The sequence below is a fragment of the Medicago sativa genome, chromosome 1 (genome assembly GCF_051527215.1).
Source record: "Medicago sativa cultivar Bolivia chromosome 1, Bolivia_mono, whole genome shotgun sequence".
NCBI classification, from domain to species: Eukaryota; Viridiplantae; Streptophyta; class Magnoliopsida; order Fabales; family Fabaceae; genus Medicago; species Medicago sativa.
Window position 1 is genome coordinate 40,750,439 of NC_140749.1, and position 26,429 is coordinate 40,776,867.

Here is a 26,429-nt window from a genome sequence, read left to right on the forward strand (position 1 = left end):
GCCCTAATTTTAACCTTAAACCTAAGCTAACTTTTACTGTATTACCCCTGACCTATTTTGAGACCCCATACAGTGAACCAAAGTTCACTCCAAAAGTCTAACAATTTTTCCCTATTTTCCCTCCTCCAATCTTCTTATATATAAAAGTTAACCCGAGTGATTATTTTAGCCCTAATTTTAACCTAAAACCTAAGTTAATTTTTAATATATTACCCCTGACCTATTTTGATACCCCATACAATGAACCAAAGTTCACTCCAAAAGCCTAACAATTTTTCCCTATTTTCCCTCCTCTAATCTTCTTATATATAAAAGTTAACCCGAGTGATTATTTTAGCCCTAATTTTAACCTAAAACCTAAGCTAACTTTTACTACCCCTGACCTATTCTGAGACCCCATACAATGAACCAAAGTTCACTTCAAAAGCCGAACAATTTTTCCCAATTTTCCCTCCTCTAATGTTCTTATATATAAAAGTTAATCCGAGTGATTATTTTAGCCCTAATTTTAACCTAAAACGTAAGCTAACTTTTACTGTATTACCCCTGACCTATTTTGAGACCCCAGACAATGAACCAAAGTTCACTTCAAAAGCCTAACAATTTTTCCCTATTTTCCCTCCTCTAATCCTTTTATATATAAAAATTAATCCGAGTGATTATTTTAGCCCTAATTTTAACCTAAAATCTAAGTTAACTTTTACTGTATTACCCCTGACCTATTTTGAGACCCCATACAATGAACCAAAGTTCACTCCAAAAGCCTAACAATTTTTCCCTATTTTCCCTCCTCTAATCTTCTTATATATAAAAGTTAACCCGAGTGATTATTTTAGCCCTAATTTTAACCTAAAACCTAAGCTAATTTTTACTGTATTACCCCTGACCTATTTTGAGACCCCAGACAATGAACCAAAGTTCACTTCAAAAGCCTAACAATTTTTCCCTATTTTCCATCCTCTAATCCTTTTATATATAAAAATTAATCCGAGTGATTATTTTAGCCCTAATTTTAACCTAAAATCTAAGTTAACTTTTACTGTATTATCCCTGACCTATTTTGATACCCCATACTATGATCCAAAGTTCACTCCAGAAGCCTAACAATTTTTCCCTGTTTTCCCTCCTCTAATCTTCTTATATATAAAAGTTAACCCGAGTGATTATTTTAGCCCTAATTTTAACCTAAAACCTAAGCTAACTTTTACTACCCCTGACCTATTCTGAGACCCCATACAATGAACCAAAGTTCACTTCAAAAGCCTAACAATTTTTCCCTATTTTCCATCCTCTAATGTTCTTATATATAAAAGTTAATCCGAGTGATTATTTTAGCCCTAATTTTAACCTAAAACCTAAGCTAACTTTTACTGTATTACCCCTAACCTATTTTGAGACCCCATACAATGAACCAAAGTTCACTCCAAAAACCTAACAATTTTTCCCTATTTTCCCACCTCTAATCTTCTTATATATAAAAGTTAACCCGAGTGATTATTTTAGCCCTAATTTTAACCTAAAACCTAAGCTAATTTTTACTGTATTACCCCTGACCAATTTTGAGATCCCATACAATGAACCAAAGTTCACTCCAAAAGCCTAACAGTTTTTCCCTATTTTCCCTCCTCTAATCTTCTTATATATAAAAGTTAACCCGAGTGATTATTTTAGCCCTAATTTTAACCTTAAACCTAAGCTAACTTTTACTGTATTACCCCTGACCTATTTTGAGACCCCATACAGTGAACCAAAGTTCACTCCAAAAGTCTAACAATTTTTCCCTATTTTCCCTCCTCCAATCTTCTTATATATAAAAGTTAACCCGAGTGATTATTTTAGCCCTAATTTTAACCTAAAACCTAAGTTAATTTTTAATATATTACCCCTGACCTATTTTGATACCCCATACAATGAACCAAAGTTCACTCCAAAAGCCTAACAATTTTTCCCTATTTTCCCTCCTCTAATCTTCTTATATATAAAAGTTAACCCGAGTGATTATTTTAGCCCTAATTTTAACCTAAAACCTAAGCTAACTTTTACTACCCCTGACCTATTCTGAGACCCCATACAATGAACCAAAGTTCACTTCAAAAGCCGAACAATTTTTCCCAATTTTCCCTCCTCTAATGTTCTTATATATAAAAGTTAATCCGAGTGATTATTTTAGCCCTAATTTTAACCTAAAACGTAAGCTAACTTTTACTGTATTACCCCTGACCTATTTTGAGACCCCAGACAATGAACCAAAGTTCACTTCAAAAGCCTAACAATTTTTCCCTATTTTCCCTCCTCTAATCCTTTTATATATAAAAATTAATCCGAGTGATTATTTTAGCCCTAATTTTAACCTAAAATCTAAGTTAACTTTTACTGTATTACCCCTGACCTATTTTGAGACCCCATACAATGAACCAAAGTTCACTCCAAAAGCCTAACAATTTTTCCCTATTTTCCCTCCTCTAATCTTCTTATATATAAAAGTTAACCCGAGTGATTATTTTAGCCCTAATTTTAACCTAAAACCTAAGCTAATTTTTACTGTATTACCCCTGACCTATTTTGAGATCCCATACAATGAACCAAAGTTCACTCCAAAAGCCTAACAGTTTTTCCCTATTTTCTCTCCTCTAATCTTCTTATATATAAAAGTTAACCCGAGTGATTATTTTAGCCCTAATTTTAGCCTAAAACCTAAGCTAATTTTTACTGTATTACCCCTGACATATTTTGAGATCCCATACAATGAACAAAGTTCACTCCAAAAGCCTAACAATTTTCCCTATTTTCCCTCCTCTAATCCTCTTATATATAAAATTTAACCCGAGTGATTATTTTAGCCCTAATTTTAACCTAAAGCCTAAGCTAACTTTTACTGTATTACCCTAGACCTATTTTGAGACCCCATACAATGAACCAAAGTTCACTCCAAAAGCCTAACAATTTTTCCCTATTTTCCCTCCTCTAATGTTCTTATATATAAAAGTTAATCGGAGTGATTATTTTAGCTCTAATTTTAACCTAAAACCTAAGCTAACTTTTACTACCCCTGACCTATTTTGAGATCCCATACAATGAACCAAAGTTCACTTCAAAAGCCTAAAAAAATTTCCCAATTTTCCCTCCTCTAATCTTCTTATATATAAAAGTTAACCCGAGTGATTATTTTAGCCCTAATTTTAACCTAAAACCTAAGCTAATTTTTACTGTATTACCCCTGACCTATTTTGATACCCCATACAATGAACCAAAGTTCACTCCAAAAGCCTAACAATTTTTCCCTATTTTCCCTCCTCTAATCTTCTTATATATAAAAGTTAACCCGAGTGATTATTTTAGCCCTAATTTTAACCTAAAACCTAAGCTAACTTTTACTACCCCTGACCTATTCTGAGACCCCATACAATGAACCAAAGTTCACTTCAAAAGCCTAACAATTTTTCCCAATTTTCCCTCCTCTAATGTTCTTATATATAAAAGTTAATCCGAGTGATTATTTTAGCCCTAATTTTAACCTAAAACGTAAGCTAACTTTTACTGTATTACCCCTGACCTATTTTGAGACCACATACAATGAACCAAAGTTCACTTCAAAAGCCTAACAATTTTTCCCTATTTTCCCTCCTCTAATCCTTTTACATATAAAAATTAATCCGAGTGATTATTTTAGCCCTAATTTTAACCTTAAATCTAAGTTAACTTTTACTGTATTACCCCTGACCTATTTTGAGACCCCATACAATGAACCAAAGTTCACTCCAAAAGCCTAACAATTTTTCCCTATTTTCCCTCCTCTAATCTTCTTATATATAAAAGTTAACCCGAGTGATTATTTTAGCCCTAATTTTAACCTAAAACCTAAGCTAATTTTTACTGTATTACCCCTGACCTATTTTGAGATCCCATACAATGAACCAAAGTTCACTCCAAAAGCCTAACAGTTTTTCCCTATTTTCCCTCCTCTAATCTTCTTATATATAAAAGTTAACCCGAGTGATTATTTTAGCCCTAATTTTAGCCTAAAACCTAAGCTAATTTTTACTGTATTACCCCTGACATATTTTGAGATCCCATACAATGAACAAAGTTCACTCCAAAAGCCTAACAATTTTCCCTATTTTCCCTCCTCTAATCCTCTTATATATAAAAGTTAACCCGAGTGATTATTTTAGCCCTAATTTTAACCTAAAACCTAAGCTAACTTTTACTGTATTACCCTAGACCTATTTTGAGACCCCATACAATGAACCAAAGTTCACTCCAAAAGCCTAACAATTTTTCCCTATTTTCCCTCCTCTAATGTTCTTATATATAAAAGTTAATCGGAGTGATTATTTTAGCTCTAATTTTAACCTAAAACCTAAGCTAACTTTTACTACCCCTGACCTATTTTGAGATCCCATACAATGAACCAAAGTTCACTTCAAAAGCCTAAAAAAAATTCCCAATTTTCCCTCCTCTAATCTTCTTATATATAAAAGTTAACCCGAGTGATTATTTTAGCCCTAATTTTAACCTAAAACCTAAGCTAATTTTTACTGTATTACCCCTGACCTATTTTGATACCCCATACAATGAACCAAAGTTCACTCCAAAAGCCTAACAATTTTTCCCTATTTTCCCTCCTCTAATCTTCTTATATATAAAAGTTAACCCGAGTGATTATTTTAGCCCTAATTTTAACCTAAAACCTAAGCTAACTTTTACTACCCCTGACCTATTCTGAGACCCCATACAATGAACCAAAGTTCACTTCAAAAGCCTAACAATTTTTCCCAATTTTCCCTCCTCTAATGTTCTTATATATAAAAGTTAATCCGAGTGATTATTTTAGCCCTAATTTTAACCTAAAACGTAAGCTAACTTTTACTGTATTACCCCTGACCTATTTTGAGACCACATACAATGAACCAAAGTTCACTTCAAAAGCCTAACAATTTTTCCCTATTTTCCCTCCTCTAATCCTTTTACATATAAAAATTAATCCGAGTGATTATTTTAGCCCTAATTTTAACCTAAAATCTAAGTTAACTTTTACTGTATTACCCCTGACCTATTTTGAGACCCCATACAATGAACCAAAGTTCACTCCAAAAGCCTAACAATTTTTCCCTATTTTCCCTCCTCTAATCTTCTTATATATAAAAGTTAACCCGAGTGATTATTTTAGCCCTAATTTTAACCTAAAACCTAAGCTAATTTTTACTAGATTTCCCCTGACCTATTTTGAGATCCCATACAATGAACCAAAGTTCACTCCAAAAGCCTAACAGTTTTTCCCTATTTTCCCTCCTCTAATCTTCTTATATATAAAAGTTAACCCGAGTGATTATTTTAGCCCTAATTTTAGCCTAAAACCTAAGCTAATTTTTACTGTATTACCCCTGACCTATTTTGAGATCCCATACAATGAACAAAGTTCACTCCAAAAGCCTAACAATTTTCCCTATTTTCCCTCCTCTAATCCTCTTATATATAAAAGTTAACCCGAGTGATTATTTTAGCCCTAATTTTAACCTAAAACCTAAGCTAACTTTTACTGTATTACCCTAGACCTATTTTGAGACCCCATACAATGAACCAAAGTTCACTCCAAAAGCCTAACAATTTTTCCCTATTTTCCCTCCTCTAATGTTCTTATATATAAAAGTTAATCGGAGTGATTATTTTAGCTCTAATTTTAACCTAAAACCTAAGCTAACTTTTACTACCCCTGACCTATTTTGAGATCCCATACAATGAACCAAAGTTCACTTCAAAAGCCTAAAAAAATTTCCCTATTTTCCCTCCTCTAATCTTCTTATATATAAAAGTTAACCCGAGTGATTATTTTAGCCCTAATTTTAACCTAAAACCTAAGCTAATTTTTACTGTATTACCCCTGACCTATTTTGATACCCCATACAATGAACCAAAGTTCACTCCAAAAGCCTAACAATTTTTCCCTATTTTCCCTCCTCTAATCTTCTTATATATAAAAGTTAACCCGAGTGATTATTTTAGCCCTAATTTTAACCTAAAACCTAAGCTAACTTTTACTACCCCTGACCTATTCTGAGACCCCATACAATGAACCAAAGTTCACTTCAAAAGCCTAACAATTTTTCCCAATTTTCCCTCCTCTAATGTTCTTATATATAAAAGTTAATCCGAGTGATTATTTTAGCCCTAATTTTAACCTAAAACGTAAGCTAACTTTTACTGTATTACCCCTGACCTATTTTGAGACCCCATACAATGAACCAAAGTTCACTCCAAAAGCCTAACAATTTTTCCCTATTTTCCCTCCTCCAATCTTCTTATATATAAAAGTTAACCCGAGTGATTATTTTAGCCCTAATTTTAACATAAAACCTAAGCTAATTTTTACTGTATTATCCCTGACCTATTTTGATACCCCATACTATGATCCAAAGTTCACTCCAGAAGCCTAACAATTTTTCCCTATTTTCCCTCCTCTAATCTTCTTATATATAAAAGTTAACCCGAGTGATTATTTTAGCCCTAAGTTTAACCTAAAACCTAAGCTAATTTTTACTGTATTACCCCTGACCTATTTTGAGATCCCATAAAATGAACCAAAGTTCACTCCAAAAGCCTAACAGTTTTTCCCTATTTTCCCTCCTCTAATCTTCTTATATATAAAAGTTAACCCGAGTGATTATTTTAGCCCTAATTTTAACCTAAAACCTAAGCTAACTTTTACTGTGTTACCCCTGACCTATTTTGAGACCCCATACAATGAACCAAAGTTCACTCCAAAAGCCTAACAATTTTTCCCTATTTTCCCTCCTCCAATCTTCATATATATAAAAGTTAACCCGAGTGATTATTTTAGCTCTAATTTTAACCTAAAACCTAAGTTAATTTTTAATGTATTACCCCTGACCTATTTTGATACCCCATACAATGAACCAAAGTTCACTCCAAAAGCCTAAAAATTTTTCCCTATTTTCCCTCCTCTAATCTTCTTATATATAAAAGTTAACCCGAGTGATTATTTTAGCCATAATTTTAACCTAAAGCCTAAGCTTACTTTTACTACCCCTGACCTATTTTGAGACCCCATACAATGATCCAAAGTTCACTTCAAAAGCCTAAAAAAATTTCCCTATTTTCCCTCCTCTAATCTTCTTATATATAAAAGTTAACCCGAGTGATTACTTTAGCCCTAATTTTAACCTAAAACCTAAGCTAATTTTTACTGTATTACTCCTGACCTATTTTGATACCCCATACAATGATCCAAAGTGCACTCCAAAAGCCTAACAATTTATCCCTATTTTCCCTCCTCTAATCTTCTTATATATAAAAGTTAACCCCCTGACCTATTCTGAGACCCCATACAATGAACCAAAGTTCACTTCAAAAGCCTAACAATTTTTCCCAATTTTCCCTCCTCTAATGTTCTTATATATAAAAGTTAATCCGAGTGATTATTTTAGCCCTAATTTTAACCTAAAACGTAAGCTAACTTTTACTGTATTACCCCTGACCTATTTTGAGACCCCAGACAATGAACCAAAGTTCACTTCAAAAGCCTAACAATTTTTCCCTATTTTCCCTCCTCTAATCCTTTTATATATATAAAAATTAATCCGAGTGATTATTTTAGCCCTAATTTTAACCTAAAATCTAAGCTAACTTTTACTGTATTACCCCTGACCTATTTTGAGACCCCATACAATGAACCAAAGTTCACTCCAAAAGCCTAACAATTTTTCCCTATTTTCCCTCCTCTAATCTTCTTATATATAAAAGTTAACCCGAGTGATTATTTTAGCCCTAATTTTAACCTAAAACCTAAGCTAACTTTTACTGTATTACCCCTGACCTATTTTGAGACCCCATACAATGAACCAAAGTTCACTCCAAAAGCCTAACAATTTTTCCCTATTTTCCCTCCTCTAATCTTCTTATATATAAAAGTTAACCCGAGTGATTATTTTAGCCCTAATTTTAACCTAAAACCTAAGCTAATTTTTACTGTATTACCCCTGACCTATTTTGAGATCCCATACAATGAACCAAAGTTCACTCCAAAAGCCTAACAGTTTTTCCCTATTTTCCCTCCTCTAATCTTCTTATATATAAAAGTTAACCTGAGTGATTATTTTAGCCCTAATTTTAACCTAAAACCTAAGCTAACTTTTACTGTATTACCCCTGACCTATTTTGAGACTCCATACAATGAACCAAAGTTCACTCCAAAAGCCTAACAATTTTTCCCTATTTTCCCTCCTCCAATCTTCATATATATAAAAGTTAACCCGAGTGATTATTTTAGCTCTAATTTTAACCTAAAACCTAAGTTAATTTTTAATGTATTACCTGTAACATCCCACTCATCAGCTAAAGGAAACTTTATCTGTTAAATGTATCAGAGAACTCAGGTTCATGGAAAGTGAGTATGATGAAGAATGCTAAGTATGGAGGATAGTAAAAGTATGCAATATAAGTTAAGCATGGACTTTTGTATCAGTGTCAGGTAAACACGACTGAGACAAAGGGCAATTAAGTAATCTCGCACAAGGGAGTATTTAAGCATGTTTGGACCCAAAATATTCATTTTCCCTTCCACTTTCTCTCTCTAGGTTTTGGGAAGAAAATTCTCTCCTCCTTCTCTCTACTTGGCCGCCCCAATCTTTCCTCTCTAAGGCATAAAAGTCTTCCAAAATCATGCAATTGGTAGCTTAGCAAGCAAGAAACAAGAGGAAGCATGGATTTAAGCATGGTTTGGTGGGAAAAACTAAAGATCAAGAATGAAGGGAAAACTAAGGTTGATGCTTGAAGCTTGAAGGAAAGCAAGAAAACATGTTAGGTGAGTTCCATAGATAGAATTCCTTACCTTTGGGATTATGATTATGTCTTGTAGAAAACATGATTTGGGTTAGTATGTAAGTTAGGGTTTTAGCACCCCTTTTGCCATTAATCATTGAAATGATGTTGTTTGTTGTCATGTAATTGTTCTAAGATGTTTTCTATGTATTCTGGGTGTCTTGTGTGCATTGGAAACTCAATTTTGAGGTTTAGAGGTCAAAATTACGAATTCTGCAGGTCTGGTACTGAAGAACCTCGCTTAAGCGAGAAAAATCTCGCTCAAGCGAGATTTTTGCCGAATCAAATTAAAATCTCGCTTGGAATCTCGCTCAAGCGAGAAATCTCGCTTGGGATCTCGCTCAAGCATGATGAATCTCGCTCAAGCGAGATTTGACAGCACAGTACTATTTTACAAGAAAATTCACGAAATGCAGTGGTTTCGACCAAGTTTTTCCCTGCAGTCTCTTATAACTTTAAAAACCCCTCAAAATTAAGTTATCATTGCACATTATACCTAAAGATATTGGTAAAGAAATGCATGAACAACATCAAGAATTTAAATGACGAATTGCACATGAAATGTTATATTATGATATAGACTGGGATAGCAAGTTATTCATTAAGCATGATGGGGTAGCAATGAACTAAGAAAGGGAATGTACGTAGAGCCTCGGCTTAGCTAGTCGAGAACTAGAAAGATAGCAAGAAACCCTAAAATGATAAGACGCGAAGTGTAACCTTCGCATATGATCAAGTATGATTTAGCAAGTAAGTAAGTCGTGGACTGACTAGTTAATCTCTCCACCATGAATAAGTATGTATATGAACAAGTAATAGTTTACCACTAATCGGTTCGATTAAGGTTCCGAGGTAAACAATCAAGTATGTACATGTTTAACTTATGTATACGACAAGACCATGATTTAATAAGTGTAGGTGACATGTCTCTTGCTATCCACATCAGGGGGATACAAGGGGTTCTCATGATGAGAACGATTCAAGCCGTAAGGGACCCGCATGTCACTGAGTAAACAAGATGTAGGTGCTCGTGTCTCTTGTTATCCACGCCAGGGGGATACGGGAGGTTCTCGACCTAAGGGGAACGGTTCAAGCCGCAAGGGACCCGCACGACACCGAGGGAGTCCGATGTACGTACATCGGTCATGTATGGGATTGATCTCGGGGTTTCTCCACTCGGGACTATCCATAAAATGAATCAAGATAATAACTGTTTGTTCAACGCTAACCAATGAATGAACTTAGATACGTTTATGTATGATATGATTATGATTATGTTATGTTCAAGATTATGCAAGAGTGAATCCATGCAAGCATATGTTTAAGAATAAGAGCATTAGATGCTAAATGACAAGTATAAGGCATGGAATAGAGTAAGACATGAACATGATACTGATGACGATCTTAGGTTTCCCCTTATCGTCCGGTTTAGAATCGTGCCATGATTATGTTATGCTTAGGCCTTGATACATAAAGCGTATCCTTGGCAATGCGGTCCTAGGTTCCCTCTCGACCGCCATGACACGTATAGGAAGTGAAGCCTATAACAAGTAGGATATGATAAGACGGCTCTAGTATGCACTACCGTCTAGGAATGCAAGTCCCCACACACGTATAATCAACCGTCAGGTTGTAATGTAGACACGTGGTGACCGTAGGTTTCCCCTTGAGGTTGCCTATAGCCTAGGATTTAGGGGAACTCACTGAGACATTATGTCTCATCCCAATCCTTATTTGTTTCAGATAATCAGGTTGGATTAGCAAGCTTGTAGCCGGATGGATGTTTCAACAAGTGCGCGTTCGTATCGCTTCAAGGTGCCAAGAAAATCAAGGATGTAAATTCTGTGTATGGATGAGATGTTTATGTTGTTGTATGTACGAACGCAATTTGTTGTATAAATATTCATTCTTATGCAATTTTGTGTTGTAAACTTTAATGTATCCAGTGCTAAACTAATACACATGCTAGACTTTCTAGATACGTCTGGTATGGGTGTTACAATTGGTATCAGAGCAGGTCGATTCAGACCGTGCCTTGGGTCATTAAGTTACAACTAAGGTAGTGGGACCATTGGGTTCCGGGTAAAAGTTCTAATTGTTGTTGTTAGTTGAGCCTGATCAACTCAATTTAGCATTCGACGATTAGAATGGATGCCTGAGAGCTGAATAGGACCCAGGAGGAACGAAGTATGTGATGAAGATGCACTGGAAAGTGTGAACTTAGAAGTAAGAACATGGATTGAGTATTAGTAAGAGGTTAATCATGTCAGTAATTGGCCGGTGAACTAAGCAAGTAGAAGTATGAATCCTCCGGGAATGTAAAGTGATGTTAAGACAGGATGTTCCGACAACGTTGGGTGAGATGCTAGTAATTCTTCGTATACCCGTAAGTAAAGAGTTTGGAATAATTAATTAAGACCGGAAGCTTCGGTAGGAGTTGTTGTTGGAACGAGTTTATTGTATGCAAAGGAAATATATATATATATTCTGGAACGTAAGTACAAGACTACAAGTTAAGGAGAAGTCGACATGTGTTGATGGAATTAGTAGGCTCTCAGGGATTGAGATATGAGAACGAAAGGTAAAGATTTATATGTTCCGTGAGAATAAGGTTCTAACAGAGAATGAGTTGGCAGAGAAATAAGTTAAGTCGTTATTAGCGGATGAAGTCACAGTTTTATGTGGAAGTTTTATGTTAAGTGGTATGATGAACAAGACACTAGTTTCTAATGTGCCATGAATTGAATTGATTAGTGTTAATGCTTGCCATGCAATGGTTATGAAATTATTTTTTTTATGATGACCGGAATGAATGATGTGCACTAGATTACTTGAGGAAATAAGATTTTATGTAGAATATGATTTTTGTAAAACTGAGTTGAAGAAAACACGCCAATAGCGAAAATTTCGCTAATAGTGAAATTACTCCAGAGGATTTCGCTAATAGCGAACCTGGAGCGAAATTTCGGTTTTCCCAAAAACTGTCATTTTGTCTCTAGGGTTAGTAGTAGCTATTGGAGGTTGTTTTCACAATCTTTTATGTAACAAACACTCTCTATTACATCAAGTATCGAATGCACATCACACTTTACGATTTCTAAGGAAGAAAATGCATGGACAATTATTAACGGAATCAATCCGGTTTAAGGTAACATTAGAAGTTAACATGGCAAGAGCTGAGGAAGAGCTTGGGTTGAGAGTGTTAAGGTTTTGGCATATGAATGGATAAAGCGGATGTGAAGGCATGAGATGAAAGGCAAGCGGTAAAGAATTATGTAAAGTCACAAGATTTTCAGATTTAAGGAAGTTATGAGTATTCCCCCGGATCTATGTTTTGCTTAATTAAATTACTAAGGCTCGTTATGATGATGAATCAAAAAGTTTACAAGATTTTAGAAAGATAGACGCATATGGGTGATTGGAGTTGATGTTTATAAATTTTAAAATGGAATTCTGTAGGTTCCGGTCGGTCATGACTCGTATAGAGTAAGTTAAATTCACCTGGAACAAGGTTTGATGGCATAGTTATGTTGTCAACTCGTTCCGTGAATACTAAGGTAACGACTAGGACCCAGAATTCAATATGTTTATTTTATGTGATGAGAAATCGTCAACGCCAATGACCCGTATGTTAAATTAAAATGTTTTCTTAAAGAAAGAAATTAACGAGCAAGCATTCGTTTGATTACGGAAAACATAGTACGCGAGGATACAAGAATACAATGAAGTATGATCAAGAAAAGTATGTATGAATTTATGATGAGTCCTCTATGGGAATTCGAGATGTGCTTAGAAACAAGTTTATGTAAGATAAGTATGTGTTACGAGGTAAACTCAACCAGTGAGAAAGTAAGGTCTATTTCCAAGTAAAAGAATATGGTAATTCGACAAGTCTACCGTGAGATCCAATTTTGCAAGGTATTGTGAAGTGTAAATTTATGGCCTTGAATGCTACACGGAAGGTCTTCACAAGAATTCAAGAAGATGCTGCTCATATGTAAAGTTCAGTTGTCTTAATGAATTAGAGTATTGGTTAAGGCCAACTGGTGGGAAACAGAGTGGCGCAACGAAAGTTAATTGGTGTATATGCTTACAGTAATCATGGAACATGGAAGGTGATAGTAAGAGCCTTCATTAGAAGCATTATGGGACAAGCGAGAAGTTCTCAAAATGTTAAGTAAGAAAGGAGACTTATGTAATCAGTCATGAAAAGGGTTAAGGTATGTGGATGTGTCTTCATCTAAGTAACATAGGAAAGGCTAGAGTCACCACAAATGAAGAGTATGTGCTATGATAAGAAATAATATATGATCGTTACCGGATACGATGTTTTGAAGATTCAAGTTTATTGTTTTTTAGAACGAGGAAATGAGATAATGTTATGTGGGTCGAGAATCCTATATATGTTATGCATTTATGAGAGTCTCCAAGATATGTATGTAAGTCAAGAAAGAAGAATAAAGAAGCTACTTTTGAAGTTCAAGAATTTCATTATGAATGGAGATATAAATCATGAGTTATGCACGATGAAGTGCACACCCTCTTATGTCAAACTTGTTAAATGGTCACGATACTTGCTATGAGGATTTCGAAATATGATTTAAAAACTCCTAAATTTAAAATGGGTATCGAGGGACTTGGAAACGAAATTATTTTTAACATGACATTTTTCACAAAATTCTTTAAAAAGATTATGTCTCTATTTGTTCCAAGGATCTGAATACTCATGTTTAGGAAACTTCTTCAAGTAATATGTTAGAATGAGTATCGTCATTATTTAACAAGAAACGACACGTGACGGTATGCGAGTGCTATGAAAGTAATATGAGTTGAAGTAAACAACAAAGTTTTCGAAAAGTCTTATGAGGCGCACTAGTATATGTTAAGAGTATTTAAATGCAAGAGGTTTAAGTTGGAAGTTTTAAGAGCATGTAAGCTACAAGACGGGTTGATGAATGTTATATGTATAGGCATAATTAATTTCATCTCTCTACGACAAGTTATATCAGTCATCCACAAATTTCGGTGCAATAAGAATGGTAATGAGATCGAAAGATTTCTTAAGACTCTGAAAAGAGACAAGAGATTCGTAGAATCGCCAAGATAAGTAATGTCAGCATGAGGCAACTGTCTCAAGGTACAATAATTAACTGATGTATGAATTATATGTTCACCCGATAAGATTATGTATGCATGAAAAGATGATTTAAAGTTACAAGTAAGCACTGCAGGGCAAACCTGGGTTCTGGTAGGATTCCAGTTAAAAGGAAAATCCTGAGTGTTCATGTTTATGATAAGATACTTTTATGACTGGTTTATGTTAAGTGAGTAAGGTGCGAGTCTGAGACAAGAAGTTTATGTGTAGCAAGGTAAGTTCCAAGTCAGGACATACCAAGATAACTCTAGGTTTGAGTGATATTAAGATCAAGAAGGCAATGTTCAGTTACATGTGGGTTGTGAACAAGATGAGGACATGATGCGATAAACCCTTTGGATATGTATGAATGGAAAAATGTTTGACTCAGACCATAGATGATAAGTTTGTCATGATCATTGGTAGTCGATCTCTAAATTTCGAGGACGAAATTTTTTTAAGGGGGGTAGAGTGTAACATCCCACTCATCAGCTAAAGGAAACTTTATCTGTTAAATGTATCAGAGAACTCAGGTTCATGGAAAGTGAGTATGATGAAGAATGCTAAGTATGGAGGATAGTAAAAGTATGCAATATAAGTTAAGCATGGACTTTTGTAACAGTGTCAGGTAAACACGACTGAGACAAAGGGCAATTAAGTAATCTCGCACAAGGGAGTATTTAAGCATGTTTGGACCCAAAATATTCATTTTCCCTTCCACTTTCTCTCTCTAGGTTTTGGGAAGAAAATTCTCTCCTCCTTCTCTCTACTTGGCCGCCCCAATCTTTCCTCTCTAAGGCATAAAAGTCTTCCAAAATCATGCAATTGGTAGCTTAGCAAGCAAGAAACAAGAGGAAGCATGGATTTAAGCATGGTTTGGTGGGAAAAACTAAAGATCAAGAATGAAGGGAAAACTAAGGTTGATGCTTGAAGCTTGAAGGAAAGCAAGAAAACATGTTAGGTGAGTTCCATAGATAGAATTCCTTACCTTTGGGATTATGATTATGTCTTGTAGAAAACATGATTTGGGTTAGTATGTAAGTTAGGGTTTTAGCACCCCTTTTGCCATTAATCATTGAAATGATGTTGTTTGTTGTCATGTAATTGTTCTAAGATGTTTTCTATGTATTCTGGGTGTCTTGTGTGCATTGGAAACTCAATTTTGAGGTTTAGAGGTCAAAATTACGAATTCTGCAGGTCTGGTACTGAAGAACCTCGCTTAAGCGAGAAAAATCTCGCTCAAGCGAGATTTTTGCCGAATCAAATTAAAATCTCGCTTGGAATCTCGCTCAAGCGAGAAATCTCGCTTGGGATCTCGCTCAAGCATGATGAATCTCGCTCAAGCGAGATTTGACAGCACAGTACTATTTTACAAGAAAATTCACGAAATGCAGTGGTTTCGACCAAGTTTTTCCCTGCAGTCTCTTATAACTTTAAAAACCCCTCAAAATTAAGTTATCATTGCACATTATACCTAAAGATATTGGTAAAGAAATGCATGAACAACATCAAGAATTTCAATGACGAATTGCACATGAAATGTTATATTATGATATAGACTGGGATAGCAAGTTATTCATTAAGCATGATGGGGTAGCAATGAACTAAGAAAGGGAATGTACGTAGAGCCTCGGCTTAGCTAGTCGAGAACTAGAAAGATAGCAAGAAACCCTAAAATGATAAGACGCGAAGTGTAACCTTCGCATATGATCAAGTATGATTTAGCAAGTAAGTAAGTCGTGGACTGACTAGTTAATCTCTCCACCATGAATAAGTATGTATATGAACAAGTAATAGTTTACCACTAATCGGTTCGATTAAGGTTCCGAGGTAAACAATCAAGTATGTACATGTTTAACTTATGTATACGACAAGACCATGATTTAATAAGTGTAGGTGACATGTCTCTTGCTATCCACATCAGGGGGATACAAGGGGTTCTCATGATGAGAACGATTCAAGCCGTAAGGGACCCGCATGTCACTGAGTAAACAAGATGTAGGTGCTCGTGTCTCTTGTTATCCACGCCAGGGGGATACGGGAGGTTCTCGACCTAAGGGGAACGGTTCAAGCCGCAAGGGACCCGCACGACACCGAGGGAGTCCGATGTACGTACATCGGTCATGTATGGGATTGATCTCGGGGTTTCTCCACTCGGGACTATCCATAAAATGAATCAAGATAATAACTGTTTGTTCAACGCTAACCAATGAATGAACTTAGATACGTTTATGTATGATATGATTATGATTATGTTATGTTCAAGATTATGCAAGAGTGAATCCATGCAAGTATATGTTTAAGAATAAGAGCATTAGATGCTAAATGACAAGTATAAGGCATGGAATAGAGTAAGACATGAACATGATACTGATGACGATCTTAGGTTTCCCCTTATCGTCCGGTTTAGAATCGTGCCATGATTATGTTATGCTTAGGCCTTGATACATAAAGCGTATCCTTGGCAATGCGGTCCTAGGTTCCCTCTCGACCGCCATGACACGTATAGGAAGTGAAGCCTATAACAAGTAGGATATGATAAGACGGCTCTAGTATGCACTACCGTCTAGGAATGCAAGTCCCCACACACGTATAATCAACCGTCAGGTTGTAATGTAGACACATGGTGACCGTAGGTTTCCCCTTGAGGTTGCCTATAGCCTAGGATTTAGGGGAACTCACTGAGACATTATGTCTCATCCCAATCCTTATTTGTTTCAGATAATCAGGTTGGATTAGCAAGCTTGTAGCCGGATGGATGTTTCAACAAGTGCGCGTTCGTATCGCTTCAAGGTGCCAAGAAAATCGAGGATGTAAATTCTGTGTATGGATGAGATGTTTATGTTGTTGTATGTACGAACGCAATTTGTTGTATAAATATTCATTCTTATGCAATTTTGTGTTGTAAACTTTAATGTATCCAGTGCTAAACTAATACACATGCTAGACTTTCTAGATACGTCTGGTATGGGTGTTACATTACCCCTGACCTATTTTGATACCCCATACAATGAACCAAAGTTCACTCCAAAAGCCTAAAAAATTTTCCCTATTTTCCCTCCTCTAATCTTCTTATATATAAAAGTTAACCCGAGTGATTATTTTAGCCATAATTTTAACCTAAAGCCTAAGCTTACTTTTACTACCCCTGACCTATTTTGAGACCCCATACAATGATCCAAAGTTCACTTCAAAAGCCTAAAAAAATTTCCCTATTTTCCCTCCTCTAATCTTCTTATATATAAAAGTTAACCCGAGTGATTACTTTAGCCCTAATTTTAACCTAAAACCTAAGCTAATTTTTACTGTATTACTCCTGACCTATTTTGATACCCCATACAATGAACCAAAGTGCACTCCAAAAGCCTAACAATTTTTCCCTATTTTCCCTCCTCTAATCTTCTTATATATAAAAGTTAACCCCCTGACCTATTCTGAGACCCCATACAATGAACCAAAGTTCACTTCAAAAGCCTAACAATTTTTCCCAATTTTCCCTCCTCTAATGTTCTTATATATAAAAGTTAATCCGAGTGATTATTTTAGCCCTAATTTTAACCTAAAACGTAAGCTAACTTTTACTGTATTACCCCTGACCTATTTTGAGACCCCAGACAATGAACCAAAGTTCACTTCAAAAGCCTAACAATTTTTCCCTATTTTCCCTCCTCTAATCCTTTTATATATATAAAAACTAATCCGAGTGATTATTTTAGCCCTAATTTTAACCTAAAATCTAAGCTAACTTTTACTGTATTACCCCTGACCTATTTTGAGACCCCATACAATGAACCAAAGTTCACTCCAAAAGCCTAACAATTTTTCCCTATTTTCCCTCCTCTAATCTTCTTATATATAAAAGTTAACCCGAGTGATTATTTTAGCCCTAATTTTAACCTAAAACCTAAGCTAACTTTTACTGTATTACCCCTGACCTATTTTGAGACCCCATACAATGAACCAAAGTTCACTCCAAAAGCCTAACAATTTTTCCCTATTTTCCCTCCTCTAATCTTCTTATATATAAAAGTTAACCCGAGTGATTATTTTAGCCCTAATTTTAACCTAAAACCTAAGCTAATTTTTACTGTATTACCCCTGACCTATTTTGAGATCCCATACAATGAACCAAAGTTCACTCCAAAAGCCTAACAGTTTTTCCCTATTTTCCCTCCTCTAATCTTCTTATATATAAAAGTTAACCTGAGTGATTATTTTAGCCCTAATTTTAACCTAAAACCTAAGCTAACTTTTACTGTATTACCCCTGACCTATTTTGAGACCCCATACAATGAACCAAAGTTCACTCCAAAAGCCTAACAATTTTTCCCTATTTTCCCTCCTCCAATCTTCATATATATAAAAGTTAACCCGAGTGATTATTTTAGCTCTAATTTTAACCTAAAACCTAAGTTAATTTTTAATGTATTACCCCTGACCTATTTTGATACCCCATACAATGAACCAAAGTTCACTCCAAAAGCCTAAAAAATTTTCCCTATTTTCCCTCCTCTAATCTTCTTATATATAAAAGTTAACCCGAGTGATTATTTTAGCCATAATTTTAACCTAAAACCTAAGCTTACTTTTACTACCCCTGACCTATTTTGAGACCCCATACAATGATCCAAAGTTCACTTCAAAAGCCTAAAAAAATTTCCCTATTTTCCCTCCTCTAATCTTCTTATATATAAAAGTTAACCCGAGTGATTACTTTAGCCCTAATTTTAACCTAAAACCTAAGCTAATTTTTACTGTATTACTCCTGACCTATTTTGATACCCCATACAATGAACCAAAGTGCACTCCAAAAGCCTAACAATTTTTCCCTATTTTCCCTCCTCTAATCTTCTTATATATAAAAGTTAACCCCCTGACCTATTCTGAGACCCCATACAATGAACCAAAGTTCACTTCAAAAGCCTAACAATTTTTCCCAATTTTCCCTCCTCTAATGTTCTTATATATAAAAGTTAATCCGAGTGATTATTTTAGCCCTAATTTTAACCTAAAACCTAAGCTAACTTTTACTGTATTACCCCTGACCTATTTTGAGACTCCATACAATGAACCAAAGTTCACTCCAAAAGCCTAACAATTTTTCCCTATTTTCCCTCCTCCAATCTTCATATATATAAAAGTTAACCCGAGTGATTATTTTAGCTCTAATTTTAACCTAAAACCTAAGTTAATTTTTAATGTATTACCCCTGACCTATTTTGATACCCCATACAATGAACCAAAGTTCACTCCAAAAGCCTAAAAAATTTTCCCTATTTTCCCTCCTCTAATCTTCTTATATATAAAAGTTAACCCGAGTGATTATTTTAGCCATAATTTTAACCTAAAGCCTAAGCTTACTTTTACTACCCCTGACCTATTTTGAGACCCCATACAATGATCCAAAGTTCACTTCAAAAGCCTAAAAAAATTTCCCTATTTTCCCTCCTCTAATCTTCTTATATATAAAAGTTAACCCGAGTGATTACTTTAGCCCTAATTTTAACCTAAAACCTAAGCTAATTTTTACTGTATTACTCCTGACCTATTTTGATACCCCATACAATGAACCAAAGTGCACTCCAAAAGCCTAACAATTTTTCCCTATTTTCCCTCCTCTAATCTTCTTATATATAAAAGTTAACCCCCTGACCTATTCTGAGACCCCATACAATGAACCAAAGTTCACTTCAAAAGCCTAACAATTTTTCCCAATTTTCCCTCCTCTAATGTTCTTATATATAAAAGTTAATCTGAGTGATTATTTTAGCCCTAATTTTAACCTAAAACCTAAGCTAACTTTTACTGTATTACCCCTGACCTATTTTGAGACTCCATACAATGAACCAAAGTTCACTCCAAAAGCCTAACAATTTTTCCCTATTTTCCCTCCTCCAATCTTCATATATATAAAAGTTAACCCGAGTGATTATTTTAGCTCTAATTTTAACCTAAAACCTAAGTTAATTTTTAATGTATTACCCCTGACCTATTTTGATACCCCATACAATGAACCAAAGTTCACTCCAAAAGCCTAAAATTTTTTCCCTATTTTCCCTCCTCTAATCTTCTTATATATAAAAGTTAACCCGAGTGATTATTTTAGCCATAATTTTAACCTAAAGCCTAAGCTTACTTTTACTACCCCTGACCTATTTTGAGACCCCATACAATGATCCAAAGTTCACTTCAAAAGCCTAAAAAAATTTCCCTATTTTCCCTCCTCTAATCTTCTTATATATAAAAGTTAACCCGAGTGATTACTTTAGCCCTAATTTTAACCTAAAACCTAAGCTAATTTTTACTGTATTACTCCTGACCTATTTTGATACCCCATACAATGAACCAAAGTGCACTCCAAAAGCCTAACAATTTTTCCCTATTTTCCCTCCTCTAATCTTCTTATATATAAAAGTTAACCCCCTGACCTATTCTGAGACCCCATACAATGAACCAAAGTTCACTTCAAAAGCCTAACAATTTTTCCCAATTTTCCCTCCTCTAATGTTCTTATATATAAAAGTTAATCAGAGTGATTATTTTAGCCCTAATTTTAACCTAAAACGTAAGCTAACTTTTACTGTATTACCCCTGACCTATTTTGAGACCCCAGACAATGAACCAAAGTTCACTTCAAAAGCCTAACAATTTTTCCCTATTTTCCCTCCTCTAATCCTTTTATATATATAAAAATTAATCCGAGTGATTATTTTAGCCCTAATTTTAACCTAAAATCTAAGCTAACTTTTACTGTATTACCCCTGACCTATTTTGAGACCCCATACAATGAACCAAAGTTCACTCCAAAAGCCTAACAATTTTTCCCTATTTTCCCTCCTCTAATCTTCTTATATATAAAAGTTAACCCGAGTGATTATTTTAGCCCTAATTTTAACCTAAAACCTAAGCTAACTTTTACTGTATTACCCCTGACCTATTTTGAGACCCCATGCAATGAACCAAAGTTCACTCCAAAAGCCTAACAATTTTTCCCTATTTTCTCTCCTCTAATCTTCTTATATATAAAAGTTAACCCGAGTGATTATTTTAGCCCTAATTTTAACCTAAAACCTAAGCTAATTTTTACTGTATTACCCCTGACCTATTTTGAGATCCCATACAATGAACCAAAGTTCACTCCAAAAGCCTAACAGTTTTTCCCTATTTTCCCTCCTCTAATCTTCTTATATATAAAAGTTAACCTGAGTGATTATTTTAGCCCTAATTTTAACCTAAAACCTAAGCTAACTTTTACTGTATTACCCCTGACCTATTTTGAGACCCCATACAATGAACCAAAGTTCACTCCAAAAGCCTAACAATTTTTCCCTATTTTCCCTCCTCCAATCTTCATATATATAAAAGTTAACCCGAGTGATTATTTTAGCTCTAATTTTAACCTAAAACCTAAGTTAATTTTTAATGTATTACCCCTGACCTATTTTGATACCCCATACAATGAACCAAAGTTCACTCCAAAAGCCTAAAAAATTTTCCCTATTTTCCCTCCTCTAATCTTCTTATATATAAAAGTTAACCCGAGTGATTATTTTAGCCATAATTTTAACCTAAAACCTAAGCTTACTTTTACTACCCCTGACCTATTTTGAGACCCCATACAATGATCCAAAGTTCACTTCAAAAGCCTAAAAAAATTTCCCTATTTTCCCTCCTCTAATCTTCTTATATATAAAAGTTAACCCGAGTGATTACTTTAGCCCTAATTTTAACCTAAAACCTAAGCTAATTTTTACTGTATTACTCCTGACCTATTTTGATACCCCATACAATGAACCAAAGTGCACTCCAAAAGCCTAACAATTTTTCCCTATTTTCCCTCCTCTAATCTTCTTATATATAAAAGTTAACCCCCTGACCTATTCTGAGACCCCATACAATGAACCAAAGTTCACTTCAAAAGCCTAACAATTTTTCCCAATTTTCCCTCCTCTAATGTTCTTATATATAAAAGTTAATCCGAGTGATTATTTTAGCCCTAATTTTAACCTAAAACGTAAGCTAACTTTTACTGTGTTACCCCTGAACTATTTTGAGACCCCAGACAATGAACCAAAGTTCACTTCAAAAGCCTAACAATTTTTCCCTATTTTCCCTCCTCTAATCCTTTTATATATATAAAAATTAATCCGAGTGATTATTTTAGCCCTAATTTTAACCTAAAATCTAAGCTAACTTTTACTGTATTACCCCTGACCTATTTTGAGACCCCATACAATGAGCCAAAGTTCACTCCAAAAGCCTAACAATTTTTCCCTATTTTCCCTCCTCTAATCTTCTTATATATAAAAGTTAACCCGAGTGATTATTTTAGCCCTAATTTTAACCTAAAAGCTAAGCTAATTTTTACTGTATTACGCCTAACCTATTTTGAGATCCCATACAATGAACCAAAGTTCACTCCAAAAGCCTAACAGTTTTTCCCTATTTTCCCTCCTCTAATCTTCTTATATATAAAAGTTAATCCGAGTGATTATTTTAGCCCTAATTTTAACCTAAAACCTAAGCTAACTTTTACTACCCGTGACCTATTCTGAGACCCCATACAATGAACCAAAGTTCACTTCAAAAGCCTAACAATTTTTCCCTATTTTCCCTCCTCTAATGTTCTTATATATAAAAGTTAATCCGAGTGATTATTTTAGCCCAAATTTTAACCTAAAACCTAAGCTAACTTTTACTGTATTACCCCTGACCTATTTTGAGACCCCATACAATGAACCAAAGTTCACTCCAAAAGCCTAACGATTTTTCCCTATTTTCCCTCCTCTAATCTTCTTATATATAAAAGTTAACCCGAGTGATTATTTTAGCCCTAATTTTAACCTAAAACCTAAGCTAATTTTTACTGTATTACCGCTGACCTATTTTGAGATCCCATACAATGAACCAAAGTTCACTCCAAAAGCCTAACAGTTTTTCCCTATTTTCCCTCCTCTAATCTTCTTATATATAAAAGTTAACCCGAGTGATTATTTTAGCCCTAATTTTAACCTAAAACCTAAGCTAACTTTTACTACCCCTGACCTATTCTGAGACCCCATGCAATGAACCAAAGTTCACTTCAAAAGCCTAAAAAAATTTCCCTATTTTCCCTCCTCTAATCTTCTTATATATAAAAGTTAACCCGAGTGATTACTTTAGCCCTAATTTTAACCTAAAACCTAAGCTAATTTTTACTGTATTACTCCTGACCTATTTTGATACCCCATACAATGAACCAAAGTGCACTCCAAAAGCCTAACAATTTTTCCCTATTTTCCCTCCTCTAATCTTCTTATAAATAAAAGTTAACCCCCTGACCTATTCTGAGACCCCATACAATGAACCAAAGTTCACTTCAAAAGCCTAACAATTTTTCCCAATTTTCCCTCTAATGTTCTTATATATAAAAGTTAATCCGAGTGATTATTTTAGCCCTAATTTTAACCTAAAACGTAAGCTAACTTTTACTGTATTGCCCCTGACCTATTTTGAGACCCCAGACAATGAACCAAAGTTCACTTCAAAAGCCTAACAATTTTTCCCTATTTTCCCTCCTCTAATCCTTTTATATATATAAAAATTAATCCGAGTGATTATTTTAGCCCTAATTTTAACCTAAAATCTAAGCTAACTTTTACTGTATTACCCCTGACCTATTTTGAGACCCCATGCAATGAACCAAAGTTCACTCCAAAAGCCTAACAATTTTTCCCTATTTTCCCTCCTCTAATCTTCTTATATATAAAAGTTAACCCGAGTGATTATTTTAGCCCTAATTTTAACCTAAAACCTAAGCTAATTTTTACTGTATTACCCCTGACCTATTTTGAGATCCCATACAATGAACCAAAGTTCACTCCAAAAGCCTAACAGTTTTTCCCTATTTTCCCTCCTCTAATCTTCTTATATATAAAAGTTAACCTGAGTGATTATTTTAGCCCTAATTTTAACCTAAAACCTAAGCTAACTTTTACTGTATTACCCCTGACCTATTTTGAGACCCCATACAATGAACCAAAGTTCACTCCAAAAGCCTAACAATTTTTCCCTATTTTCCCTCCTCCAATCTTCATATATATAAAAGTTAACTCGAGTGATTATTTTAGCTCTAATTTTAACCTAAAACCTAAGTTAATTTTTAATGTATTACCCCTGACCAATTTTGATACCCCATACAATGAACCAAAGTTCACTCCAAAAGCCTAAAAAATTTTCCCTATTTTCCCTCCTCTAATCTTCTTATATATAAAAGTTAACCCGAGTGATTATTTTAGCCATAATTTTAACCTAAAACCTAAGCTTACTTTTACTACCCCTGACCTATTTTGAGACCCCATACAATGATCCAAAGTTCACTTCAAAAGCCTAAAAAAATTTCCCTATTTTCCCTCCTCTAATCTTCTTATATATAAAAGTTAACCCGAGTGATTACTTTAGCCCTAATTTTAACCTAAAACCTAAGCTAATTTTTACTGTATTACTCCTGACCTATTTTGATACCCCATACAATGAACCAATGTGCACTCCAAAAGCCTAACAATTTTTCCCTATTTTCCCTCCTCTAATCTTCTTATATATAAAAGTTAACCCCCTGACCTATTCTGAGACCCCATACAATGAACCAAAGTTCACTTCAAAAGCCTAACAATTTTTCCCAATTTTCCCTCCTCTAATGTTCTTATATATAAAAGTTAATCCGAGTGATTATTTTAGCCCTAATTTTAACCTAAAACGTAAGCTAACTTTTACTGTGTTACCCCTGAACTATTTTGAGACCCCAGACAATGAACCAAAGTTCACTTCAAAAGCCTAACAATTTTTCCCTATTTTCCCTCCTCTAATCCTTTTATATATATAAAAATTAATCCGAGTGATTATTTTAGCCCTAATTTTAACCTAAAATCTAAGCTAACTTTTACTGTATTACCCCTGACCTATTTTGAGACCCCATACAATGAACCAAAGTTCACTCCAAAAGCCTAACAATTTTTCCCTATTTTCCCTCCTCTAATCTTCTTATATATAAAAGTTAACCCGAGTGATTATTTTAGCCCTAATTTTAACCTAAAAGCTAAGCTAATTTTTACTGTATTACGCCTAACCTATTTTGAGATCCCATACAATGAACCAAAGTTCACTCCAAAAGCCTAACAGTTTTTCCCTATTTTCCCTCCTCTAATCTTCTTATATATAAAAGTTAATCCGAGTGATTATTTTAGCCCTAATTTTAACCTAAAACCTAAGCTAACTTTTACTACCCGTGACCTATTCTGAGACCACATACAATGAACCAAAGTTCACTTCAAAAGCCTAACAATTTTTCCCTATTTTCCCTCCTCTAATGTTCTTATATATAAAAGTTAATCCGAGTGATTATTTTAGCCCAAATTTTAACCTAAAACCTAAGCTAACTTTTACTGTATTACCCCTGACCTATTTTGAGACCCCATACAATGAACCAAAGTTCACTCCAAAAGCCTAACGATTTTTCCCTATTTTCCCTCCTCTAATCTTCTTATATATAAAAGTTAACCCGAGTGATTATTTTAGCCCTAATTTTAACCTAAAACCTAAGCTAATTTTTACTGTATTACCGCTGACCTATTTTGAGATCCCATACAATGAACCAAAGTTCACTCCAAAAGCCTAACAGTTTTTCCCTATTTTCCCTCCTCTAATCTTCTTATATATAAAAGTTAACCCGAGTGATTATTTTAGCCCTAATTTTAACCTAAAACCTAAGCTAACTTTTACTACCCCTGACCTATTCTGAGACCCCATGCAATGAACCAAAGTTCACTTCAAAAGCCTAAAAAAATTTCCCTATTTTCCCTCCTCTAATCTTCTTATATATAAAAGTTAACCCGAGTGATTACTTTAGCCCTAATTTTAACCTAAAACCTAAGCTAATTTTTACTGTATTACTCCTGACCTATTTTGATACCCCATACAATGAACCAAAGTGCACTCCAAAAGCCTAACAATTTTTCCCTATTTTCCCTCCTCTAATCTTCTTATAAATAAAAGTTAACCCCCTGACCTATTCTGAGACCCCATACAATGAACCAAAGTTCACTTCAAAAGCCTAACAATTTTTCCCAATTTTCCCTCTAATGTTCTTATATATAAAAGTTAATCCGAGTGATTATTTTAGCCCTAATTTTAACCTAAAACGTAAGCTAACTTTTACTGTATTGCCCCTGACCTATTTTGAGACCCCAGACAATGAACCAAAGTTCACTTCAAAAGCCTAACAATTTTTCCCTATTTTCCCTCCTCTAATCCTTTTATATATATAAAAATTAATCCGAGTGATTATTTTAGCCCTAATTTTAACCTAAAATCTAAGCTAACTTTTACTGTATTACCCCTGACCTATTTTGAGACCCCATACAATGAACCAAAGTTCACTCCAAAAGCCTAACAATTTTTCCCTATTTTCCCTCCTCTAATC

General features: G+C 34.6%; 1 long non-coding RNA gene across 1 annotated transcript; it reads left to right on the forward strand.

Annotated features, from left to right (window-relative positions):
- Nucleotides 1-8,514: 8,514 nt before the first annotated feature.
- On the forward strand, nucleotides 8,515-10,819 carry LOC146954951 (uncharacterized). Its single transcript, XR_015007471.1, has 2 exons — nucleotides 8,515-8,821; nucleotides 10,582-10,819. It is a non-coding gene; the product is annotated as an uncharacterized LOC146954951 (long non-coding RNA).
- The last annotated feature ends 15,610 nt before the right edge of the window (nucleotides 10,820-26,429 follow it).